At 41.8% G+C, this 12,146-nt stretch overlaps 1 protein-coding gene across 2 annotated transcripts in view; it reads right to left on the bottom strand.

Annotated features, from left to right (window-relative positions):
* stard13b (StAR related lipid transfer domain containing 13b) overlaps nucleotides 1–12,146 on the bottom strand; it is a 617,921-nt gene that overhangs the window by 578,773 nt on the left and 27,002 nt on the right. Inside the window, exon 1 of one of the 2 annotated variants that reach the window (XM_068033491.1) lies at nucleotides 7,540–7,556. The exons of the other annotated variant lie outside the window; for it this stretch is intronic. The gene's annotated coding sequence lies outside the window, so the exon portion shown is untranslated. Of the gene's footprint in view, nucleotides 1–7,539; nucleotides 7,557–12,146 lie in introns of those variants that run through there. 2 annotated transcript variants of the gene reach the window in all.

Below are 12,146 nucleotides of genomic sequence, written 5' to 3'. Positions count from 1 at the left end.
TAATAAGATTATGGCTGATCCTTAACATCAACTACACTTTCCCTGCCAATCTCCAAGATTTCCTCAGAGTCTAAATATCTGTCAATCTCTGCCTTGAATATACCCAATGACTGAGCATCTAAAGCCCTCTAGGGTAGAGAACTCCAAAGATTCAAAACCCTCTGGACGAAGACATTTTTCCTCATCTAAGTCCAAAATGGCCTTCCCCTTATCCTGAGATTATGACCCCTTGTTATAGACTCTCCATCTATGGGAAGCAGCCTCTCAGCATTTAACTTCTCAGCCTTCTCAAGGCTACTCCAGCACATCACTCCTTACACCAACTTACCTTGCAGGTACACCCATCTGTCTTTGTCTATGCACTTCCTCACATCCTGATCTGTCCATCCACCGCTGAGATTCACCCTCATCCTTATGCAGTATCATGGCTCTCCATCCATCCTTTCAACACGTCATTACTCTCACTGATAAATCTCTTCTTCCCTTCCTTGCAGGAGAAGAGAGAACAGAACACAAAGGAGTGGCAGAGAACTGGAGGTGCTGGAAATCAGTGTAAGTCTCAGCATGCCTGACCTTTGGAGATGGAGAGTTGGGGGCCTCTCTCAGCTATCTGGTGACAGAATTAAATATCAAACACACAACACTCACTCATGTTGACTTGATGTCAACAGCAAGTGAAATGTGATCATGTGCATAATGATAACTTCAAACATTCTTATCTACAGAGTACTCATTCATTCCTTCTCTCCCATGCATCTTCACATGCCCCGCAGGAAGTGATACAAGTTGTTCCCACCGCCACCAACTCACTCTGAGGTCACTCCTCTGAGGGTGCATCATAACAAGACTTATGTAGACCACACGCCAACTCAGGTACTTACACTTTGCTGGGACTGGTAAGGCAGATAGTTGGGTTTTCACCTGGGTAACCTACACATCACAAGTGAGCAAAAGTGGATGGTGGAGACAGCGACAGCAGTGAAGCATTCTCGTCAGAGGGCGCAGGACACTCCAAGCTCTGCTCAGCAGGACATGGGTACTGTATCTTGGGTGACACCAATGAACAGGATACATCTGGAGAAGCAGCAAGGAATCTGCGATGTCCTGGCAGCTATTCCAGCAGCACTGTGAATACTTGCTGAGAGAAAATAGCAGCCTGTTCAAATATTAGTGGCATGAAGTCGCAAGCCATTGCGATGATATCTTTGTCCATGGAAAGTGTGGCCATCTGTGTGGAGCATCAAACACGGGAATCACACGTGCGTGTAGGCCTTCACCAATGGATTCTACACCATGAATGTCACCTTGAACAGGATTCATGGAACTAGCCTTGCCCATTAACAGCCCCACTAATCTACAGCAATGTGTTCTCGGGAGCAGGGAAGTGCGGCTGGTTCATGAAAAGGATGATGGTGAAAGGGGACATGGACTTGGCTCAAAGCCCATATACTTCTCACTCATTGCCTCCCCTCAGTCAATATCCCAGATGTTGCCTTGTATCTCGATGGCCAAGTCTGACCCTGCAAAGGTGCAGATGAAGCAGTCTTTTGTAGGGCCCTCGCACGCTCTAAAACCCAGAGAATGTCGGCCAACAGCATCTCAGCAGTCAGAGCAGGGATCTGAGCAGTCTGTCTCTACCTCTGCTGAAGCCACAGGAGTTGTACCACAGAAGTGCTAGGAAGAGGAAGAATAAAGATTTATAATATATATATATATTATAGTTGCTCAAGTGTATGCACATAGGTGTGTTATATATCGTTAGAATGTTAAGTTTCTGTTTAGATGTGAGCCACATAAATATTATTCTTTTGCATCAATTTCCATTCTTGCCAATTTTTGGTTGCAGTTTCAATCATCAATGAGGAGTTGAAAGACATGAATTGATGTCAAACAATGTGGGGGGTGGGGGGGGGGTTGCGGGGGCTGTGAAAGGGAAGCTTGTTTTTTTTGCATGACTGCTTTGTGTTAGTGGCATGTTGGAGGTGCAAGGGGTGTTGAGGAGTGGCAAAAGTGGATTTTGCATCCGGTGGTTAGATGGGAGGTGGAACCTAAGTAAACCTCTCAAGAATGAGGGCATTCCAGGCAGCAATGTGCGCTGCTGGTTTTGCCCACCTCACCTTCTGCCTCTTGCTCTCTCCCTCCCCCTCATCTTCCTCACTTCCCCTTCAGAATCATCCAAAGTGGCTTTGTGCTCTGCACCTTATTCCTCCTGCAGGTCCAAGCCTCGCTGCTGCGTAATGTGGTGCAGAGCACAGCACACCATGACCATTCCGGAAACCGTGGCTGGCACATGCTGAAGTGTGCCTCCAGATCTGAAATGCATCTTTAGCATGGTGAAGGCTTGTTCAAAGACACATGTGGTGGTCATGTGGCATTCATTGCATTACTCTTGGGCCTCATTCTTCAGCTTTCTGAGAAATGTCATTAGCCACATTTTAGCCAGCCAGAAACTCTGGCAAGGAGTTAGTGCAGGAGATCCATGAGGGTAGACTGCCGCAGGATGAAAGCATCATGACAGCTGCCCAGGAAACCTGCACACGCCTGCATAAACATCTTTCTGTTGTTGCACACCAGCTGCACAGTAGAAGCCCTTGCAGTTGACTGAAGCTCCTGGTGGATCTACAGGTACCTTAATAGCCACAGGTGTGCAGGCGATGATACCCTGCTCCTGTGGGAAGCCAGCCAGGGCCGCAAACCCGAGTGCCTGCTCATTCTGATTGACATCATTGCAGGCGACATTCACATAATTGTCAGCCCTGGTAAAGAAGCAATCAGTCACCTGTCTTATGTATTTGTGGGCAGCCAACTGTGAGATCCTGTCTCTGGCAGAGTCCTGGAAGAATCCAGAGGCAAAAATGTTTTGCGCGATGGTGATGCCTTCACCTAATGCGACATCCTGAGTCTCTCCAGACACTGGTGTTCCTCTGCCTGTAGACCCTGTTTGCTGGGTATGGCCTCCTGCATGCTGCACATCTCTGGTGTTCCCCTCTTTCCTGAGTAATCACAGATCTGTGAGCATCAGGCTATTTTTGGTGCAGGTCCTTCTGCTTCTGCTTGTGCTGCTCCTGATCATTTTGGTCATCATCAGAAGTCCGCAGTAACACAGCATAAGCAGCACCCATGCTAATCTGATAGATCAAAGTTCCAAAGTGCAGATCAGAACTCCGATCCTGCAAAGTGTAGTTGACACCTCCAAAGTGTTTAAAATAACCTCAAGTGTGTAAAGTAACCTCTCAGCACAAGTACTGTGAACAAGCCCTTTCACACAAACGGATAGGAAAGCAGCTGTGAGTACTGAACTGGCATATTTCTGACATGGCTTCAGCCCCCTCAATTGCCACTGTCTTCTCGTCTTGCTTTCATTGGTGAGTTCCAGGAAGCTCGGGAAGCCCTTGGGTCAAAAATAAATTCCAAAACCCACATTAATATCACCGTAATTGATTGATTAACATATTCAAATTGACAACCCGCCTCTCCCAAGGGGATTGCACCCTCGCAGCCTAATGCACTGGAGTGAAATGCGGAAGTCAGCAGGTTTGAGCCAGCTTCCCGGCCTGCTTGCATTTTTCCTGGATTTCACCCATACCCATGTTAAAAGTCCTCCCTATTTCTCTGTTCAGGACTGAGTTTAACTTAGATGGTTTAGTTTAGACACCTGGTAGGGCAATTTCAAAAGGATGTGATTAAATAGCAAATGAATAAGAAAGTGGGAGCATAGAACTGTACCCATATGAAGCCAAAGGTGAGCGGAACCTTTGGATAGAAAGGATAGAAGTAAGACGGGAAGTGGCAGACATCATTACAGACATGTGTAAATGACCTAGTTTGCACTCAAAACAGCAGAAATTAACATAAGAATGTTAAAAACAGAGAGCATTCAGTTCACTCTGTCAACCTCCAGAGATAATGCAATGTTTCCATTGTTTTCCTTCCCATAAGACCATACCATTCAACTCTGTTGAATCAAGAAATATTATCCTTTCCAAATGCTTTCTCTGAGTCAGTATTTACTCCACCTCACTGTATCATTCGTTCCTATTTGTTCCTCATTATGAAAATATTGTAGTTATTCTCTAAACCATATCTATAACTTTTATCTATGCTATATCTATCTTTTTCTATCCCCTCTATTGCTTATTGGCAGAGGCCAATGTTATATTGTAAGACACAAACATTTTCAGGAGAAAAAGATTTTATCTTTTCTCACTTGTCCACCACCAGACAGCTGATGTATTTAACTCAGGTGCTCATTTGGAATGCCTTAAACTGGTACAAATGTGCTGGAGTCCCATGTGATATTCAAAGTCTGCACTGGAACTGATGATGATGGAAATACATCCCAGATCAGTGAGAACTGTGTAAATAAAATTTGTTAGACGTTAATAAATATCCTAACTGTGCAACTTGATAGGGTCTGTTATAGGAGGGTTTGCTTCCTCTCATCAGAGTAAAATTCAAATTGTTACGTTAACAGCTAAGCTAAAATGCTGGGAAATGAGCCAAACCAAATGAAACCCAGATGGTCCGACTGCCAGAATAAAGATAAATGAATTCTGGACATGGCAATGGCGGGTTAAGTGCTGTTAATGAAAACTTAAAGCATTTCTATTTTCATGAATATCCTACAAGCTTCCTTTTTCCTTCCTTTTCTGCACAATTGTTTACTGCAAGGAGAACACTCAACTTGTGGAAAATTTTGCTTCACACTAGCCATGTAATTTTTCTTGACTGGTGTGGACATCCAAAGCGTAACTTTGAGTCATTTAGAGGTGATTTGATATGGTCAAGCACATGGCTGCACCTTCAATGTGGCAATCTGTTTATTCTGGCATCATGATAAAAGCCACCTCATACTCTTTGTTGTGGCAGTTATTGAAGTAATTCAGATACAGTATGTTTTACAGCTATGGACAAGTGAGAACAACTGCTTCAATTCACTAATTAATAACAAATAGAGTTTCTGAGGAACCACAAAAGCTCAATATGCAAGTGCACTTGTTTAAATAATAAAGGTAATAAAGAAAACAGTAATGTTTGAAGAACTTTTTTTTAATTATTGTTAACTGTATAGCTCCAAGCTTTCCCAGCAGAACTAATTATGTTTCTACTGTAACTAACTAGAACATATGCAGGAGATTCATCAGGACACTTGATAGCCTGTGTACATTTATTAAAGAAAGCATATGGACTGGAATGATACAGAATTCCAAGCTCATTCCATGATTGAAGGCAGTCTTGCTCATCAGTTATGTCACTGCACAAGATGAATAAGCAAAGTGATCCACATCTTCTCGTGTTTATTTCTCTTCATAAAAAGGCAGATTAAAAATAGCAGTTTCAAAACAGAATTATAAATTTATGACTTTACTTTTGAAGTAATTCCTCCCTAGGAATTAGTAAGTCCAGAACATAATTGACATTTTCTATCTCCTCACATAAATTGAATGTTTGAGACATATCTCATCTTTTTAAAAAGTAAGCTCATGGAGTTTCTATAGCATTGAAGACTAATTTACACAAGAAATAGCAGACCTTACTTGAAAAGAGTGCTGGGAGAGAGAGTAAGTTTGGGAGGGAAACAGAGAGAGAAGAAAGAGATGCAAGAACATTAAAAATTATGGAAGAAGAAATAGGCATTGTCCTATCAAATCGACTTTATGCAATTTACACTGTCACCAACTTTACCTCACACGGAATAATTTTGCAAGGTTCGACTACTGGAATGGAGCCTCACTAACATCAAGCATAGGTCACAGAATTGGGACAATGGTGTTTACAGCTCTGGTGTTCAGCAAGGCTCTGACCAGCAGCAGAGCCTCAGAAAAGTATTCCTTTAATCTCCTGATGGAAGTGAAGGTAAGGCCTAATTTCTCCGTTATTCAGAAAGTTAACCAAACAAAAGCTCCAAGATGTCAGTCCAACATTAGAATCAACATTATTAATTGCTAACCAGTTACATTGCCCAGATGGCATTTCAATAATCTCAGCTTGACTGAAATCACAATGATCCATAGATTGTTTGGTCATCTATCTATAGTTATCTTTAAGACATCATCTTTTCCTGATATACATCCAGTTCTTTTTAAAAGTAATTTAAGGAAATAGCATGATTGGTTTTGGTAGGAGTCTTTCCACATTTGGCTAGTTTTCAGGACAAGTAGCTGCCACATTAATAGTAAAATTAGGGATTAAAATTACAATAATTTAATTTATTAAAACAGCCTCTTACAAGTAGATTTACGAATGATCGTTTGTAAAGGCAGTGCTTCTATTTTTAGGAAATATCTGACAGAAATAAATGTACCTAGAGTCTTAAACAAATTGTAAGTAACATTTTGATCATGCTTTAGAAACAAGGTGTTAATTGATGGTGTTAGTTTAGATTTATTAACTGGAGTTCAACTTTCAATCTAAATGAAACAACCTGACATTCTGGGAACTGTGCTCATTAAGGTAAACAACAATTTAAAACTGCTGACCAATTGCTGTATGTGGAGAGGAGGTGGGGTATACACATTGGTCTTTGGAAGGTTTACTGAACTGACTGGATCTGGACTCCAGGTACATGCACACAGAAGAGTAATTTGATAAACAACAAGACATATAACTTTGACATGTTTCTCAGTCAGTGTGTGTGTGACAGTATGCAGTTTGGACCCCCATTTGGCAAAATATAAAAGCTTGAAAGTGGTTTACCTACTACTGCAATTGAAGGAAAGACCACGTCAACACTTAAGAATAGGTTAGATGGGTGATTTAAGGAAAAAGGAGATAAAGGGATATAGACACAGGGCAGGCATATGAGATTAGAATGACTGTCCTTATGGAGGATAAACACCAGCACAAACTGTTTGGTCCAAATGGCCTGTTTTTAATGTTATTTTTTCTATGTAATTTTATGTAATTATATGTCACTGGAGAATTTAAAATTAGCAGCCAATAGCAATGATCTCCCTTTATCCTTTATAGAACTATATGTTAAAATAAATGATGACTTGTATAGTATTACAAAGGCCCACACAATACGGAGTTGGTTTATAGCTAATATACACTTGAGAGGTTGAACACAACATCAAATATTAAAAGGGGCAAAAATACAGATTATAATTCTAGGGCACATTCTGACTTGATACTTTAAGATACTGGCTTTTTTAATTCTAAAAAAAATCCACACCTTTCAACAAATCATGCTACATGCAGCACATTAAAATATAACAACCCTGATCAAAAATAAGTGTCAGTCACTCTGTATCTGTTTCGACATGGGGCACTGTTGTATTCAATTAATGTTGCTGCTGTGCTCCTGTTGCTGCAGACCATAAGCCTTCTTCCGTCACAGCTACTACATTTAGAGGTAAAAGCCAAAAAATATATATTTTTCTCAGCATTCCATGTTTAAATAAAGTGAAACAGATTTACAGCGTCTGCCAAAACATTACATTCCAGCTGCATTTAGAGTGACAACAAAAAAAAAAGTATTTTCAAATACTTCAAATATTTAAAGCAGAAACAAAAGGAAATATAACAGAAACCACTCACAGTTAAAAGATAACACTTCCCATTAGTCCATCCTCTGAACCAGTGACTTTTATTTTATCCATGCTTTTCTATGTGCGAACAATATCTGCTTGTGGGTCTGATGTATAGTAAGAAGCATGCAGAACAAGTTAAAGCTGACGACTGTGATTGAACAGGATATTTTGACTGTATTTGCATATTTGTGATTAATGTTCTCCCGCCCCTTTTTTCATTTCAGAAAAAAATCCTTTAAACTTCTGAAGGGAGGCAATTAGTCTACACGACCAATTGCCTTTGGGTAATAAACTTTGATTGTGTTAAGTGTCATACCCTAACTTAGGATTGTGCTGCTCACTCACTTGGTTACAGCATTTTATGTATGTTTTTAAAGCCAAATCATTGCACAAAGTAAGTCTTTTCTTTTAATCGTTGTGAATGTATTGCTCAGTCTGAATACTTATGCCTTCGTAAAAACATATAACTACTGCAGTGATATAAAATGCGTGCAAGGCATTAAATGTTTGTCAAGACTTTTTAAACAGAGTCATATTACAGTAAATTTGATACTTTTATTATGATAATTCAATTACTATTATTTTCCAGATGCGTTTGTGATCACTTCAAATATTAAGTGGAAAGAAGGAAAATCTTGTTTATGAAGAAATTGAGCTATAAGTGCATGGCTTTGTAGCACATTAATATGGAGGCACATTGCACAACAATACTAACTTTCCATACCACAAAATGGTAGGGTTCAGGTTTATTTTGTCACACAGTGAGTTCCAGTCTCCGTCATGCTGCCAGGGAAAGTGCCATGCAGAGACCACAAAGGGGAAAAAGAAAAAACTGAGATAGACTCTCCATGGAGCAACTGGTGCTTTCAGCAATGCTAACAACAGAGGTGTGGAAATAGGTGTTAAGGTGTTGTTGTGTAGGAATTGGGCTCTGTGTTATATGATCACTATCCACCCTCTTTACTGTGAACGACCCAAGGAGAAAAAAGATGAATGAAAATCGGTTAAATAAATAAACTACCACCATGGTCCCAGCCATTATTATTGGTTTGTCCATTCTCAGTATTATGGATAGTGGAAAGCAATTGCTATAAAATTGATCATGGAGGTTGAATACAGAAAGGCCCTCCACCTTCATAATCTGCAGAATCAGGGCCCCGACCTGTTGTCATTTTTGTTTTGCAACTCTGCAGTCAATTTTAACCCTAACCTCCCAGTGCAAACAGTGCAGGTGGGCTGTTAAAAAGTGAGCAGTTTATCTGCTCTGATCTTGACCCTTTTGCAACATTTCCTTTTTCACCTGCAGGACTCTGAAAGTGGATGAGGCATTTGCCTAGGGTTGCCAACTGTGGTTGGGTATATTGCTGAAGGTTTTATCACATGATCTCCTGCCTCAAACCACCCTGCCTGATACTCCCACCACTGGTCCACCCTCCAGATAAGCTGCCTATCCATGAACACACTCTTTGATACATGATTGGACTAATCTTTACTCTCAGTCAAACTGTGTTTTTCCCCCATCTGCAATACTTTTACAATTAATAAATTGAAGAGTTCAAAGAAAATGAAAAACTTTTTTTTTTACTGCCCCTGTGATTTTTCTCCTGGGTTACTTGCAGCAGTATCCTGGAGGTTGATCTTCAATTCCTAGAGACTCCAGGGTAACCCTGGAGGGTTGGCAACCCTATGTCTACCTAAAGCATGAATTTATGTGAATTAGGGTTCTATTATGCCAAAAGGGTCCTGATTTTATTCTGACAGTGGCCTGAGAGGGTCAGCTGATCCAACATTGCTGGGGCAGATCAGTAGCTGGTGTGAAGGATGAAAAGGCCCTCCAAGTAGAGGAGAAAATTTCCTTCCTGGGGCGAGGAGGATCAGGAGTGTTCCTCAAGGCCCCGAAAGAAAGTTGCTGCCTTCCTTGCCTGGATTTTCTCCGACGAGACACTCCTGAAACCCTCTCTGCATCACTTATCTGCAAGCTAGCTCTTTCCCTGCCAGTACCCACTGTCCATTCCAGACAGGAAGTGGATTGACAACATTTAAAATGAGGCTCGTGTGTTAAAATTTCCTGCAACTTAATCTTAGGCCAGCGAGTGCATTTCTCACCCCAGCCAGCTGAATCCCACTCTAGGTTAAAATCAACTCATCGAACTTGAATATTTTGAAGGATATCAACCAATGAATCAGTTTGTTAGAGCACAACAATTATCTGATGAAATCATCATGTTGCCTCTATTTAAAATATCTTAATTTAAAACAAATGATATCCTTTTTATATTCTGAAAGCTCATGGGAAGAGCACCCTGCACAGACAGCCCATAGGATTTTCCCTCCCTCCCAGGGTAATGCCTCGGTTCTATCAGATTTCTTTGCACAGAACAAAAGAGATTGATAACTTAGGAGAGTGACAAGATCAGACTTGCACCCACCCACGCTGTAATGCCGCATATTGGTATTCCAATGCATTGGTTCCAACTGCTACTCACACCTTCATCAGGCAGACTGCCACATCCACAGCAACAGCATCAATGTAAAGAAACAAACACTTTCTGAGCAGGTACAATATCAGGAAACAAATTGACACATTAACAGTACCCAGTGCTTTGCAAACCAGACCTCCATATCTCTCTAAAATAAAAGCAAAATACCGCAGATGTTGGAAATCTGAAATAAAAACAAGAAATGCTGGAAATACTCAGCAGGTCTGGCAGCATCTGTGGAGAGAGAAGCAGAGTTAATGTTTCAAGTCAGTGACCCTTCATCAGAACTGTTGTCAATCCACTTCCTGTCCGTAACGGAGAGTGGGTACTAACCTAAAGTGGGATTCAGCTGGGTGGGGTGAGAAATGCACTCGCTGGCCTAAGATTAAGTTGCAGGAAATTTTAACACATGAGCCTCATTTTAAATGTTGTCAATCCACTTCCTATCTGGAATGGACAGTGGGTACTGGCAGGGAAAGAGCTAGCTTGCAGATAAGTGATGCAGAGAGGGTTTCAGGATTGTCTCGTCAGAGAAAATCCAGGCAGGGAAGGCAGCAACTTTCCTTCGGGGCCTTGAGGAACACTCCTGATGGACAGGTGGGCCAGTCTTTGGGGAAGTCCCAGTTACACCATTGACATTTCTGATGAAGGGAGAAGTGGGCACGTTTTGCTTGCACTTCCATCTGTGCAGGTGTCACTGAAAGAGGCAGGACTAACAGCAAAACATCATCAGTCAGAAAACCTTCAATGAATTGCTGTACAAGAGGCTGCTTGGTAAGATTGAGTCCTGTGAGATTGGTGGTAGCATTTTAAGATGGATTGTGAATTGGGCTGTATTCTTGTACGTGAGAATGATCATCAATTGTCGCAATCTTCATGGTAAGGATATTCATCATGCTGATCAATAGTTTGGAGGAAAGTATCTGTAGTATAATCCTTAAGTTTTCCAATGACACAAAAGTATGTGTGGGAGTTAGGACTTTTACAAAATAAGTCGATTGCAGGCTAATTTAGACACATTGGGGAATGGGCCTGGATGTGATGGATGTCCTTCAAAAATCAATAAATGTAGCATGATAGATGCTAGTAATGGAAATTCCAGGCCTATACCTTGCAGGGTTATCCTCTAAAGGTGGTGGAACAGAAGAAAAACATGGGAGTTGCTGGACAAGAAATGTTGAAGGTCCATGACCAATGTTGTAAAGCTGAAGAGAAGGTGAATAGGGGAGTTGATCTTAACTTCAAGCAGATCTCGGGTGGTCGGGGAGACAGGCTGGCCTGAGTTTGTGGCCTGGATTACCTTAAGTTTCAAGCCTCATCTACACACTGCCAGTTAGTTGTTGACCCAAAACAGGTGGGCTGAGGGGCCCATTTCTGTGCTGTATAAGGCAGAAAGCTGACTGGGGGAAGGCTCGCAAACAAGCAAGTAAATCATGGGGTGAAAGTTTTGGGACCATTTTGTGGGAGGGAAGGTGGTGGGGGAGAGGGGTATGGGTGCACTCCAGGGCAGTGGATGCCATAACTTTCCTTGTAGAGAATTCCTGCTCTCCCTGGCCTGACAAAGCCTTCATTTACCTTGAGGAGAGCCTATTGCCTCTTCCCTTTGCAGATCAACTGCAGACCTACTTTAGCCGGCAGAAAAGTCTCACTGACTTCACTGCTCAGGCCACAGTAAAATGCAATTGGGGTTCTTTTGATGTGATAGGACCTCAATTTGCTTAAATTGGGTGGGCACCTCATCCACCTACAGGTTAAAATCGGCAATGCAGCAAGACTTGGACAATATCCAGGCTTGGGCTGAGAAGTGGCAAGTAACATTTGTGCCACACAAGTGTCAGGCAATGACCATCTCCAACAAGAGAGAATCTAACCATCTCCCCTTGACATTCAATGGCATTACCATCGCTGAATCCCCCACTATCAACATCCTAGGGGCTACCATTGACCAGAAACTAATATAAATACCATGGCTACAAGAGCAGGTCAGAGGCTAGTAAGCCTGAGGCGAGTAACTCACCTCCTGACTCCCCAAAGTCTGTCCACCATCTACAAGGCACTAGTCAGGAGTGTGATGGAATACTCTCCGCTTGCCTGGATGGGTGCAGCTCCAACAACACTCAAGAAGCTCGACACC

This window comes from Heterodontus francisci, chromosome 6 (genome assembly GCF_036365525.1).
Source record: "Heterodontus francisci isolate sHetFra1 chromosome 6, sHetFra1.hap1, whole genome shotgun sequence".
In the NCBI taxonomy this organism is placed as follows: domain Eukaryota; kingdom Metazoa; phylum Chordata; class Chondrichthyes; order Heterodontiformes; family Heterodontidae; genus Heterodontus; species Heterodontus francisci.
Note: the sequence above shows the minus strand (reverse complement) of the source record. Positions and strands in the feature narration are given on the sequence as shown.